Source organism: Pseudophryne corroboree, chromosome 1, assembly GCF_028390025.1.
Source record: "Pseudophryne corroboree isolate aPseCor3 chromosome 1, aPseCor3.hap2, whole genome shotgun sequence".
Lineage (NCBI taxonomy): Eukaryota > Metazoa > Chordata > Amphibia > Anura > Myobatrachidae > Pseudophryne > Pseudophryne corroboree.
In genome coordinates, this window is record NC_086444.1 from 859,639,450 (window position 1) to 859,654,889 (window position 15,440).

At 44.6% G+C, this 15,440-nt stretch overlaps 1 protein-coding gene across 7 annotated transcripts in view; it reads left to right on the top strand.

The window, feature by feature from the left end:
- Positions 1-15,440, top strand: part of CSGALNACT1 (chondroitin sulfate N-acetylgalactosaminyltransferase 1) — a 558,708-nt gene that overhangs the window by 312,835 nt on the left and 230,433 nt on the right. For 6 of the 7 annotated variants that reach the window (XM_063919982.1, XM_063919985.1, XM_063919983.1 and 3 more), the window contains one exon: positions 1,522-1,611. The gene's annotated coding sequence lies outside the window, so the exon portion shown is untranslated. The remainder of the gene's footprint in view (positions 1-1,521; positions 1,612-15,440) is intronic. The other variant, XM_063919986.1, reaches the window with a different exon arrangement.

Genomic DNA, 15,440 nt, shown 5'->3' on the forward strand with positions numbered 1-15,440 from the left:
GCTCAATGAGAGGTGCTGTCAGTGAGTGTGGAGGTGCTGTGGGGAGGTGTTGTCAGTGAGTGTACAGTGGCTCAGTGAGGAGGTGCCGTCAGTAAGTGTACAGTGGGGAGGTGCTGCCAGTGAGTGTACAGTGGCTCAGTGAGAGGTGCTGTCAGTGAGTGCAGAGGTGCTGTCGGGGAGGTGCTGTCAGCGAGTGTACAGTGGCTCAGTGAGGAGGTGCTGTCAGCGAGTGGGGAGGTGCTGCCAGTAAGTGTACAGTGGCTCAGTGAGTGGGGAGGTGCTGCCAGTGAGTGTACAGTGGCTCATTGAGGAGTTGCCATAAATGAATGGGGAGTTACTGGCAGTGAGTGTACAGTGGCTCAGTGAGGAGGTGCTGCCAGTGAGTGGGTAAGTGCTGTCAGTGAGTGTACAGTGGCTCAGTGGGGAGGTACTGTCAGTGAGTGGGGAAGTTCTGTCAAGACTGTACAGTGGCTCATTCGGGAGATGCTGTCAGTGAGTGGGTAAGTGCTGTCAGTGAGTGTACAGTGGCTCAGTGAGAGGTGCTGTCAGTGAGTGTGGAGTTGCTGGCAGTGAGTGTGCAGTGGCTCAGTGAGTGCCAGTATGTGTACAAGGGCTTAGAGTTTTTAATGTGCATGAAAGTGTATGAGGTCTCAGGGACTGAGCTGTGAAAAAGTTTATCAGTGCTTTATTGTTAAACTAGGGGATGTAGTTGTGAGACCAACGGTTACAATACCTCCACCTACATGCCGCACCCTCACTATCCCGACTTTCAGCATGCTGACCAACAGGGACTATTCCCACTCATGGGACTATTCCCATAGAGTGGGATTAGAACCTGTGGCGAGCACAGTCACCGAGCTTGTGCAACTAAATTGAGATCCATGAAGCAGTGTTTGTTTTTTATTTTTTGTGATTGTATTGTATTTAGAGATTTTATTTTTTAATAAACTTAAATGAAAAAAACATTCCCCTTATTATATTAGTCCTTGCTTCAGCAAACTGGGTGTGGGCAGTGACCAATGGCTATGTTTTGAAGGAAGTTCTGCCCTCAATACAACTGAGCAGCTGCATATTCTGTTTCTTTAGGGTTTACCGAGCTTACATTAACTATATCTTTTATACCATTACCTCTTGTGTGAGACAGTTCTTGAGTACAGTGTAATTTATGAATACAACTCGTCACTGTGTCACAAACAGATCTTCCATATTCCTACATTATATATCATTTGTATGTTTGTACCATGTGCACGTCTGAGAGTTCGAGAGTGCTTTGTGGTTAGCTCTGTAAAGGAAGCGGTTCTCTGTGTTAATCTATAACTAGAATGGATAGGTATTTGCTTTATATATGTTTAGCTTTATCTTAAATATGCATATCTTGTTCTACACTAGAGTTTATTTCCTCCTTTCCCGTTGAACTTAGTGTGAGTGGTATGCTTATGTCAGACCTTACACAGCATGCGGATCATTTGGTGACTTATCTAAAATGTTGTAATGTAACCTGTGGTTTTGTTTTCATTCCAGCATTGGTCATTGTTGCACTCCTGAAATCCTATTTATCGCAAGTCCACAGATTTTGGGAACACTTGGATCACTGAATCAACTCAGTAAGAGGTTGGATTTTTTTTTTTTAACATATTAACTTTTATAATTGTAAATTCTAATCTGAAATACGTGTTTCTTTAAATATTTATCATATATTGATTGTATTATACAGTATAGGATGACACCTTATGTAAATATATAAAAAAAAGTAATGGATACGTATCAAATATCCACATTTTAGTTATTTACTCCATTGGGCCAATCTTTGCCAATTTAGATTTTGCATGTTATGTTTTCAGGTGTTGAAAAAATTATTCCATTAGACATACATAAATTGTATCCTCAGTGGGAGGAATAAGGATATTTAAAAAAATAAAAAGGGGAGATTTGCTTGTGGTACATTACTTCTGTAGCACAGCAACAATCAGTAGATGCTACAAGTTAGTGATTGGAGGAGAGGTAACAAGTAGGTAGCAGAATTCTAAAATGTACTGTAGAGCCATTGCTAAAATATATATATATATATGCAGAGGCGGATTGGCCATAGGGTTCACAGGGAAGATTCCCGGTGGGCCGGCGCACCCGTGGGGCCTGTTTTGTTTGAGGACGTGGTCCTTTTTATAGACATAATGAATAAGATGCAAAATAATTTGTATATATGAAAATTACTTTGCCACTTAGCCTGTGATTGCAGATGATCTAGTGCACAGGTTCTCAAACTCGGTCCTCAGGACCCCACACAGTGCATGTTTTGCAGGTAACCCAGCAGGTGCACAGGTGTATTAATTACTCACTGACACATTTTAAAAGGTCCACAGGTGGAGTTAATTATTTCACTTGTGATTCTGTGAGGAGACCTGCAAAACATGCACCGTGTGGGGTCCTGAGGACCGAGTTTGAGAACCTGTGATCTAGTGTATGCTCTGTCTGCCTGCCTGGCTGACATATAAGATTGAGTGAATAGTGATTGGGATACGGTTGGTGTAATAAGCAAGAAAATATATCTTTCTAAAGAATTATATAGTTTCCTAAATTCTGAAGGTGTATTATATAATGTGCTCATAATATGTAATTTATTTCTTTTTAACTTCCCCCTTGGTGCTGGACATGCCCACTATCTGGAAAATCTTGGGGGGAGGGTGCTGCTGAAATGGCCCATGGCTAGACTTTACACCTCTGGTGCTGCCCATGTGGGGCCACGAGTACTAATTTTTCCAGGGCCGCTTTTTGTTCCCAATCCGCCCCTGTATATATGTATATATGGGACAGCAGGTGCACTGAGATTAGGGGTGCATGCTACATGCCAGGGCAGGACTAGAACCATTAAGGATTCTAGGGGTCATATCGTGATGGTACATTTTACACCGTAATCACCACTATGTGGCAGCGGCTGGCAACAGAGTCGGGGATCATAGGTATGTGAGAGTGGCAGATGCTGCACATCTGCAGGGATCAGGCTCCTGCAGAGGGAGGGCGCTCCAGGGATCACCACTCATACAGGTACACGGTGTGGGATTGTATATCAGTAGCTTTTACTTGACTTGGTAGACTACTAAAAGTATGATTATTGCTGTAATTTTGTATGGGCAAAACAAACAAATAAATGAATCCTGATTTATTATTTTATTGCCATAGCAGCTGATAAGCCAGAAACTACCCTGAGCAATAACAACTTTGTATATCTCTGTATCTAAGGAAGGCAGGGCAGCAAACAGGAAGTCTATTTGAAGTTTCCAGTTTCACTGTCATTACTAAATAAATATATATACGGTATATACTCCCCTTGCAAATCTTGGATGTTGTGTTAGAGCTACAATTACACCTATAGAATACTAATAACTTGTCTTATTTAGTTTGAACAGAGTTAAACTATAAAGTAGACGCTTTGAGATGTCGTTAGAAGGCTTTATTCTTGATCGATATAAATGTTCTTGAAAATATGAGTTGACAAGATCTATCCCTCTTTAATACATGTAGAGCAAAGCCCTGTAGCTGTCTAAAACCACCTTTTTGATATTTGATAAAACTGCCGCTCATTCTTAACAGAAAACTGAGAAATTAGATTTCAGTTTTGGTGGATCTAAAGCCTCTCCAGAAAGACAAAGGATATTGGAATAATACTAATACTATTTAAAGAGAAGTCCTGTCTTCATCTGCAGTGGTCACACATAACGCTCAGCCATTCCCAGGCAGGAGCCAGACTACCGGACACTTCACTATACAGTACTAGTTAATAGCGGTCAGTCAGAGCCGGCCATTGGCATAGGCAAACTAGGCAATTGCCTAGGGCATTTGATATGCCTAGGGGCATCATCAGCTTCTGCTGATTAAAATGATATGCGGCATGCCTATATTCTGTATGTAGCATTTCATATGCAGATACAGCCACAGTCTCACACAGTATATAGGCATGCTGCATATCAGTTTATTCAGCAGAAACTGCTTGTGCATCCTAGCCACATAGCAATGCAAATAAGATGCATTTTCATTAAAAAAAAGGTGCCCGACGTTAGCATTGATTCAACATTTGTGAGGACACATCTGTATCCAAGCAGAGGCAGAGGTCACAGTGTTAGTGGCAGTGTGAGTGCTGTGTGCATGTGAGTGGGTTGGTTGTGCAGTAGTGTTTGGAATATGTGTAAGGAGCATTATGTGTGTCATGTAAAAATGCATTAATAATGTGCAACATATGTATAAAGGGCCACTATGTGTGTCATTATGTGTATAAGAGCATTAATAATGTGCGGCATATGTGTAACAGGGTACTACTGTATGCGTGTCTATGTGTATAGGGGCACTAATAATGTGCAGCAAATGTGTAGGGGGCACTATGTGTGTCATTATGTGTATAAGGGCATTAATAATGTGTGGCATATGTGTAAGGGACATTATGTGTAAAAGGGCATTATTAATGGTTGTCATAATGTGTAAGGTGCATTATGTTTATAAGGACATTAATGTGTCTCATATGTGTAAGGTGCATTACTGTGTGGAATTGTGTATAAATGCATTACTAATGTGTGGCTCTACTGTGCTCTACTATGTGGCGTTGCATAGTGAAAGGGCACTACTGCGTCGTCTAATGTGAATAAAGAGCAATAAGGTGTGGTGTAATGTGAATAAGGAGCAATTCAGTGTGATGTAATGTGAATAAGGGGCTCTACTGTGAGGAGTAACGTTTATAAGGTAAAGTGATACTACTGTGGGATGTAATATGAATTATGGACACTATCGCAAGATAAAATGTGAATAAAGTTGCAGTACTATGTGGCGTAATTGGAATTGGGGTTACTATTGTGTGGCCATGCCCCTTCCCAGCAAGAAGATGCCCCTTTTTGGGCTGTGCGTCAAATGTGCGAACTGTTCCTATTTAAAATATAGGGGGTACAAGGACTGCTATGGGTGAGGGGTGATGGTGCTGGGAAAGAGGTACAAGGTCAGAGGCAGAACCAGCGGTGGTGCTAGGGGGCACCAGCAAAAATCTTGCCTAGGGCATCATATTGGTTAGGGCCGGCTCTGCTGTCAGTCATACTGTACCTAGCATCAATTGTAACCAGCAACGGTTCTAAGGGCAGGCAAGCAGGGCGGTTGCCCAGGGCACTGCTGCTTGAGGGTGCGGCCACAGTCATCTTGCTGGCGCCCAGCACAGAGTGAGGACCCGGGTGGTTGGGGAGTGAATTGACGCCGGGCCCTGGAACTGGTTACAGGCAGCTGGCAAACAGACATACAGCAGCCATGGAGATTTCACTGACAGTGCTGGCAGCATTTCAAATTTATTGCCGCCCGTGAGCCAATCAGAGCTGGTGGACCGGCAACTAATCAGGAGCGACAACAGGGGCGGATCCTGATTGGCTGCTGGTCTGCGAGCTCCGATTGGCTCACAGCCAGCACCGAATTCAAAATGCAGCCAGCACAGTCAGTAAAGTCTTCATGGCTGATGTCTGTTTGCCAGCTACCTGTTACCAGCTCCAGGGCTTGATCTAGCGGAGTGGCTGAACAGAGGAGCAGCCACCATCTAATAGGAAGTGCAGTGCGACCACTGGGACAGGAAGTGCTGTTTAACCACTTAAGTGGTATGCCCCCGGAAATCTCCTGTGGCCAGCTGTACTGCCGGCGCTGGCCACCACTGAAGATTTCCAGGCTATCTCACTTCTTAATTCCCTGCGGACCGCCAGTGCTGATTGCACAGCGCGCAGGAATCAGCATAAACCGTTACACAGTTAAGCCCGCCCCCCGGACTCCTATTTGCTTGGGGGCAGGCTTAACTGTGTAATGGTCTATGCTGATTTCCGGGTGCCGCAAGGCGGCCGGTAATCATCGCTGACACTGGCGATACCTCCCTGCACTCCTCACAATGTAAAAACACACCCTGGGAGGTGTGTTTTAAAAAAAACAACCCACCATTTAAGGGATTAATGGTAGGTACTGTGGAATCCATGTATGTACAAAAAATAGTTACACCTATCTGGGACCGCGCATCAGATCGGAATCGGAGGTAAAACACATGCGATTTGACACTTTTCATCCGATTTCTCGTCCCGATGCGTCGGAATCAATTGAAAAGGGCCCATATCGCACTAGTGTATGGGCACCTTAAATTGTCCTAGAGCTTGTCACAGTAGTCCGCCCAGGTTAGCTGGCACAGGGGCTGCTGGAGAATGTGTTGCACAGAGATTGCCACCTTTTGATATTTCTACTTGTTTCACTTGCAACAGGGTGGCTAAAAACTCTGAGTTAATTTTTCAGTGCTAGGACTGGTTGTCATTTTTTATGCCCCACTTCTGTAAATAACAATTAGTGCAATACTGAGTTGCCCAAGCAATGGTTCTGTGAGATTCCATGGATTCTTGTGGGGTGGTATGCTTACTACCGCTGAAAATCTCTACTGTGGTATAACATAACAGAAACTGTGACCATGCCCCTTGTCCATGAAGCCACGCCCCTATATGTTTGGCACGAGCCTTTGGTGTGTACTGACCCTATTTTTAATAATGGGAGGGGTGGGGGGGGGGGTGATGGCAGATGGGGGCACCAAAAGAAACTTTCGCCCTGAGCTCCACAAGGTCTTGAACCGTAATACAGTATAGGGATTGGGGTTAGATGGCATAATGACAGGCGCTGTTGTATTGTGTGGAGTTGTCATACTTGCCAACTTTGTTTCTCCTCTCTTGAAGAAGATAGGAGAAGCAGCTGACCACTTTGGGGGCACTGCCAGAGTATGCACGGCATTAGCCCTGTTATAGCAAAATGTTGCAGAATGCGAGTCCGTGGGGAGTGGTGAGAATAAAATTGTGTTTTGCCCTGTCCCCTTCCTATGACTCCCGCTATTATCTCCCCAACATGCCCACTTCACAAGGAAGTAGGCAGGATGTGGGACATCCACCCACTCTTCCGGAACTACTTGAAAAATCTTAGTTTTCTGTACCTTCTTGGAGAGTAGGCAAGCATGGGGGGTGGAGGGGTCTGATGGCACGTGTGGAGTTGGGATGTAGCAATAATGCCCGCTGTCAGGATCCCAGCGTTCAGGAGCCTGATACTGGAATCCTGACAGCCGTCATATTTCCGGCAGTTGGAATGCTGACACCGCAAGCCTCTCTGTAATTCCCACTCGGTTGGTGGGTCCACGTGGCGATACATGCTGCCTCGCTGCCGGTATACTGGCAGATGGGATGCCGAGGTCGGTATATCATACCCATTCCGTGGAGTTCGCTGACATGTGTGAGTGGGTCTGATGGCATGTAAGTAGCAGGTAGTATGGTCTAATGGCATGTGAAGAGGTCTAATAACATGTCGGTGGTTCTAATGGTCGTGTGGAGATCTGATGATATGCTGGGGAGGTTTAATAGCATTTAGGGGCAACAAATTAGGGGTATTGAGTGATCTAAGGTGGCCTAAAACCTGTATATGTGTATGTCTTCCCTAACATTTGTAAACCTTTACAGAGTTATTATATACAGAACATGCGGTTTAATATTACCTTTAGTACATTTTGCCTAATGTACCTACAAATAATGTAATGTAATTTAAATGTGAAATAATTGTATACCTGTAGCAGGGGCTCTGAACCTTTATAATTCTTGGACCAAAACCCCTCCCCATCCCCAGCTACATATATGAAAAAAAATTAGTTCTCTCTATTTAACAATTCATTTTGTATCTAAATTGTATTATAAAGCTTTCATTTCAACATACACTCAAAATAGCGTACATACTTCCAATAAGGAGAAAGACTGAAACACTCCTCTTATTCCCTGCTATGCAGTTCCCAGTTTTCTTTCACACTACCATGCACTGTACAGTTTCCTCTTGTCCATGTGCTAAACTTTCTACCTCTTCCCCTGTGTACTCTTCTGCATTCTCTTTAGTAACTTCCTTCATTCATTCATTCAACCTACTATTCTCCCCATGCATCCTATTACCTACACTGGATTTGAAGCTGTGGAATTATGTCACTCATTAGCAGTCACTCGGCCACTTAATGATGGATCTTACTTCAGAATGCCACCTCCACCACCAGGAAAGAATGGACATGCATGCTGCAATTTCACGAAATGCTGACTTTCACAGCAGTACTGTCAGAGCCGGCCCTAGGCACAGGCAAACTAGGCAATTGCCTAGGGCATTTGGTATGTCTAGGCGCACAAGCAGCTTCTGCTGATGAAAATTATATGCGGCATACCTATATTCTGTGTGTGACTGTGGCTGTATCTGCATACAAAATGCTACGTTACAGTGTATTCCTGGAAATCACTGTAACGTAGCATTTCGTATGCAGATACAGCCACAGTCGCACACAGAATATAGGCATGCTGTGTATCATTTTAATCCGCAGATGCTGCTTGTGCACCCTAGCCACATAGTAATGCACATGAGACACATTTTCATCAAAAAAAGGCACCCGATGATAGCAGAGCTGCCAGCTGACTCACGCCAGGCATCTCCTGCTGCATGGCTTACTGAGGCAAGATGTATGATGACACATCTGTATTCAAACAGAGGCAGAGGTCAAAGTGTTAGCAGCCATGTGGGTGCTGTGTGCGGATGGGTTGGTTGTGCAGTAATGTTCGGCATATGTGTAAGGAGCATTATGTGTGTGATGTGTATAAATGCATTAATAGTGTGTGGCAAATGTGTAAGGGGCTCCATGTGTGTCATTATGTGTATAAGGGCATTAATAATGTACGTTATATATGTAAGGGACAGTATGTGTATGAGGGCATTAATAAAGGTTGGCATAATGTGTAAGGGGCATTACTGTGTGGTATTATGTGTATAAATGCATTACTAATGTGTGGCATTATGTATATAAGGTGCTCTACTGTGTGGCGTAACATTTAGAATGGGCACTACTGTGTGGTCTAATGTGAATAAAGAACAAAATGGGGTGGTGTAATGTGAATAAGGAGCAATTCAGTGTGATGTAATGTGAATAAGGAGCACTACTGTGAGGAGTAACATTTATAAGATAAAGTGGTACTACTATGTGATATAACGTGAATTAGGGACACTATCACATGATAAAATGTGAATAAAGTTGCACTACTGTGTGGTGTAATTTGAATTGGGGGTACTATTGTGTGGCCATGCCCCTTCCCAGCAAGAACACACCCCTTTTTGGGCTGTGCGCACTGTTTCTATTTAAAGTACAGGAGGTAGGAACACCAAAATGAGGACTGCTATGGGTGAGGGTTATAGTGCTGGGAAATGGGTGCAGGGTCAAAAGCGGAACTAGCAGTGGTGCTAGGGGGCACCAGCCAAAGTCTTCCCTAGGGCATCAAATTGTTTAAGGCCGGCTCTGAGTACTGTAAATACATAATAAAAAAAAGAGAGGGATCTTCAGGCAGTTGCAATGTACTAATCCACCTGCTGCATTAGTTTACGCCATCGGTGGGGAACCTTTTTTCTACCAAGGGCTATTTGAATATTTATAAAATCCTTCGGGGACCATACAAAAATGATCAACTTAAAAATTAGCCTGCCCCCCAGTAGTCATTCCCCCAGTAGTTATGCCCCTTAGTGGTACTGTGTGCGCGTGCCAAAACATGGGTGTAGCTAATTAAAATGGGACGTGATACACATATGCCCCCAATAGTGCAGTACCAGATACACAAATGCCAGTGCAGTGCCAGATACACAAATGCCCCCACAGTGCCAGATACACAAATGCCCCCACAGTGCCAGATACACAAATGCCCCCACAGTGCCAGATACACAAATGCCCCCACAGTGCCAGATACACAAATGCCCCCACAGTGCCAGATACACAAATGCCCCCACAGTGCCAGATACACAAATGCCCCACAGTGCTAGATACACAAATGCCCCACAGTGCCAGATATACATTGCCCCACACATGCCCCCCCCATCCCACTGTGCTGCTTACCGCTGCTGCTGTTGTGTGTCAAGGGAGGGGAGAGGAGCACAGCGTGCACCTCTCCTGCTCCTTAGTGCTCCGTCCGGCGGCGGCGTGTGTCAGGGGTCAGGGCAGGGAGGAGAGCACAGCTATGTCGGGCGGTGACGTGTAGGACCTCAAACTAGCCGCCGGTTCGTGAGCCAATCAGAGTTTGCAGACCGGTAGCGGTGGCTCCTGATTGGCTGCCGGTCCGCGAGCTCTGATTGGCTCACGAACTGGCAGCTGGTTTGAGATTGTACCCATCGCTGCTGCCGGACAAAGCTGCGCTCTCCTCCCTGCCCTAACAGCTGAGACACGCCGCCGTCTGACTGAGGGGCGGCGTATCTCGCTGACACAGAGCAGCGGGTGGGCCGGAACAAACGGCTCGTGGGCCGGAGGTTCCCCACCCCTGGTTTACGCTAAGGCACAAACTAGGGTTTAAAAGAACTGAGCTAAACAACTAGAAAGTGTTGTGAACACTATTTATGAGTAGAGCCAAGTTTCGACAAGTGGTACAAATAGAAAAATCAGCAGGGAATGTGTTGAATATTCATGTTGAATGTGAAAATTCATTTGTGTAGGCCTGTTTTAATTATTTAGCTTATTTAGTGGTAGGATTTTTAGTTGATTTACAAAGCTTCATAATATTAAATTTAAGTTCTAAAATATGTTTTTTTTTAATCAAACTACTGCTTAGCCTGTGTATAATATATATGATGTGTTTGCGGGTATTATAACATCTTGTGGTTCTACTTACATTGATGCATTACCAGATACTCTATGAACTTGTACCTGCTGCAGTTGTGTTTTATTAAGATCGTCTGGGGAGTGAAAGGTTAAAAGGGACAATGTTTTGTTCCGTGCTAGTACACTCTCTAAATGAGTACTGTAGGTTCATTTTATGAGAATAAATACATTTTGTCAATTACCCACCCATACAGGGGCATAGCCAGAACTTTGGTGGACCCCATAGCAACATTTTGAATGGGGCCCCTGTCCCAGTAATTCTAGAGAGACACGTCTCTGCAGCAGTTGTTAACTGCATGCCCCATAATAGTGCTCTGGTTTATTTTATGAACCATAATAGTGCTATAGTTAATGTTTTGCCCATAGTAGTGCCGTAGTTTATTTTATGAACAATAGTAGTACCCTAGATCATGTTATGTCACATTGTAGGGCAGCCGGTACACATTATGTAACACAGTACTCCCAATTCACATTATGAAATACAGTGCCTCCAGTTCATATTATGTCACACTATAATGCCTCCACTTCATATTGTGCCACATTACAGTACCCCAGTTCATATTATGCCACACTACAGTGCCTCCACTTCATATTGTGCTACATTACAGTCATGGTTGGGCTGCCCCACAGGGGTACAGGGGAAACCCCCGGTAGGCCCCACTGCCTGGGGCCCCACCTCTTCCTCTAGGGATCAGGTTCCAGACTTTGCACTTGAAGTATACATTAAATATATGTTACCTTATACTGCACAGAACTATGGTGTATATTTATCAATGAGACCAGCCCATGCACTCTCTAATGGTTAGCTAAGCCTTTCTAGAGAATGGCCACACCACTAAACATAGGCTTATTCCATAGCAGCTCATAAAATATCCTCTAGGGAGAGGGAAAAGGCCCTTGAGAGTGACGCCAGAGATCTGGAATCCCAATATTTGATGGATGGTACCCCCACGACGAAAGCACGCTGGCTGGTGGCTCAATCGGCTTGGCTGGCCCACCTGTCTGATAAAAACTCACGATCCCTCCTCTTTAGGGCTACTAATATTTATATGCAGGCTGATAGGACAGGTAGCCTCCTGGCCCGTCTGATACATCATGATCGTCCTGGGACTACGATCACCAAAATGTCCAACAGTAATGGCTCCCTTGCTGACACCACGCCGGACATTGCGCAGTTATTCCGATCTTATTACACTAAGGTTTATAGCTCACAGTTGACATGCTCTACTCTAGATCTCTCATATTATCTGGGGGGTATTCCACTGCCCGCACTCTCCTCTGAGGCCCATGAGGTACTGGAGGCGCCTTTGACGCTCGCGGAGGTGACTGCGGCTATTGGTGTGTCCCCTAATGGCAAGGTTTCGGGGTGTGACGGAATTCCCTCCGAAGTATACAAAACTCATATTGATTTTTTTCAGGCCCAGGCTCCATGCCTTATACTTAGATATATTTGCCAATAACGAACTTCCCCCCTCTATGTCAGAGGCAGTTATAATAGTGATTCCAAAGCCCGGTAAAGACCCTAGGTCTCCAGACTCCTATAGGCCGATATCTCTGATTCCCACCGATGCTAAGATCCTGGCAAAGATATTGGCAGTACGGCTTAACACAGTGATCACTTCCCTAATTCACCCGGACCAGACTGGCTTCATGCCAGGGAAGTCCACGTCTATTAACCTACGTAGATTGTATACCATTTTACAACTCCCACATGACTTCCCTTCTGACTCGGCTGTGGTCTCGCTGGACGCGGCCAAAGCCTTTGACAGTATTGAATGGGCTTATTTATGGGAGGTGATGGCTTGTATGGGCTTTGGGCCCAACTTTATCAGATGGACTAAATTACTGTATCAACATCCGAGTGCCAGGATCTTGGTGAATGGCTATGTATCCCCCTCCTTTCAATTGTCCCGTGGTACTAGGCAGGGCTGCCCCCTATCCCCCACACTGTTTGCCTTGGCCATCGAGCCCTTGGCCTGTCTGGTAAGATCGCACCCAGATATTGTGGGAATCTGTACGGGCCCACGTGAGGATAGCATAGCTCTCTATGCCGACGACATGTTGTTGTTTTTGCAAGATTACACCAAGTCAATGCCCATTCTGCTGCGTGTGATGGAGAGCTTTGGTGCTCACTCGGGTCTTCAAATCAACTGGTCTAAATCATACATTATGCCAGTCATAGGCCCCCCTCCTACTGTTCCCAAAATCTCCCTGCCATTATGTTGGACAACACAATTTAAATACCTCGGAATTCAAATAACTAACGACCTTTCTGATTTTATCCCTCTGACCTTGACCCGACCATGCAGCAGGTCGTGTGCAAATCCAAAACTTAGTGTAAGCTTCCACTGACGGTGTCTTGCAGGGTTAATCTCATTAAAATGATCATACTGCCCAAACTTTTATATATTATTCTCCAGTCCCCTGTATATATCTATCCATTATTCTTTAGGAAATTGAATAGTGTTTTATCCTCACTGATTTGGGCTAACAAACGACCTAGGATACAGTTAAATACTCTCACCAGGCAACGCTCTGATGGCGGCCTGGCTATGCCTAACTTTCAGATGTATTACTACGCTGCTCAGCTGACTCATATTAGTGTATGGGCGCAGGATTCTGGCATTGACTCTTTACATTGTGAGTTCATTCGCTGCTACTTTCCTCACCTCTCTCCTATGCAGGTGCTGCTGAGTGGGAGCATAGCTCGGTTTCTTCCCCCTATTATTTTCCAGGCCTTAAAGATATGGCGGGCCCTAAGGGACCTCTTAGGGTACGACGGCCTGGACCCAGATACCCCCCTTTGGTACTCTGACTGGCTTCCTGAATTGCATGCGATTGAGGGACGGGAGGTATGGGCCCCTAGATCTGTGGTTTCTATTTCCCAACTTTACCTAGATAGTGTACTCAAATCCTTTCAGCAACTGAAAGATGAGTTTGATTTACCCAACTCCTACTTTTTCAGATACCTTCAACTTCGTCATGCCCTCCAGTCCCAATTTGCTGAGTCCCCCCCACGAATCCTCCCATTTCCCATCAAGACCTTTGTGACTACATTGGGTCGAGTTAAGATGGTCTCCCTTGCGTATGGATATCTTCTTACCAAACTCCATACGGACCCTTTGACACGTCTCCGTGGAAAGTGGGAGGAGGATATGGGTCTAATAACTGAGGAGGACTGGGCCCTTGCTCTGGAATATCCTGCTACAGTCACCAAGTCTCTCAGGTATCAACAAATTCAATTCTTCATTCTACATAGAACATATATGACTCCAGTTAGACTGGCCACTTTTGGGACTGGCGGGTCTAGCCTCTGCCCTAAGTGCGGGGTGGATGTGGGAACATTTTGGCATCTAGTGTGGGACTGCCCGAGGCTGCGGGTGTTCTGGTCGGGGGTCAGGTCGATTCTGGAGAGTACAGGAGTGACTGGCGGCTTGCTTACCCCACAATTTTGTGTTTTGGGGATGGGATGCTCTACTTCTGTGTCTGATCCGGCGGGTCTATATGCTCGCAATGTATGTGCCTTGGCTAAGGTTTGCATTGCAAAGCTCTGGATGGCCCCTAGTGGCCCTTTAGTTTCTGCGCTCAAGACCCTAGTTAACGATACAATATCCAAGGAAAGATATATTTATATGAAACAAAACGCATCAGCCAAATTTGAAAGAGTCTGGTCTCCATGGCTGGAATCTCCCCACTCCCACCTGGTCCCTCAATCATAGTGGGCACTGAAGTGCTATTGTGTCACTGAACTAATGCTTAATGATGTATGTTCAGATGTTTGGCTGCTGAGCTCTGCGTGTTCGCCTAAATACATGCACCACTGAAGAGGTCCTGAGTTAGGTGATTCCTCCTTACTGTGCTTCTTTCTATGTTTTTCTTTCTTTCCCTTTTCTTTTCTTGTACTCTTTTTTTTTTTTTTTTTTTTTTTTTTTTTTGGGTTAGTTTAAGGGTGAAAAACAAAAAGGTTAATGGGGATTTATATATTAGTTGCGGATCTTGCAAGTCCAAATATTTCGAACAATTGTATATCTTTGCTCATTTCATCAGGGACACAGCTTGTTACTCCACTGCTGTAAACTTATCTCATAAATGAAAATGTGATTTGTTTGATATATGTGATATGCCGTTGATATGCAATTTCTGTAACTTAATCTCCATTCTATTGAATAAAAATTACTTTATTAAAAACATGGGCTTATTCCACTGCATTTCCCCAGTGGGTCCTTCATGTCCCAACCTGACACTGATTACAGTGCACCAGTTCATATTATGTAACATTATAAAACCTTCCAGTTCATTTTATACCTCTTTATAATGAGCATGAGCAGGTCTGGATATACCTAGATATATTGTAGGCCCCAAGACAAAAGTGTGTAAGGGCCCCTGTGTGCCAACCAATGATGAAAAATGTACATAACACATGTAACTGTGGCAGGGAAGGTGGGCCCCTTTCAGCTCTGGGCCCCATAGCAGCTGCACTCCCTGCACCTATGGTAGCTACTCCCTTGCACCCATATATTATTTCCATGGCATATATAAAATCAGTGTCACTGACGATTGTCAATGCTATCCAGCAAAATTTGGATAGTACGTTCTAAAGGGTACATTATACTGACATCAAAATGACACTTTTTTCCACGATGTTAGGGTTCAGGTTAGGATGCGATTAGGGTTAGGCTGTGGTTATAGTTATTGATACTCACTTTGCCAAAGCAAAACCGGATGATGGACATGCCATTCATAATATCGACATTGTGAC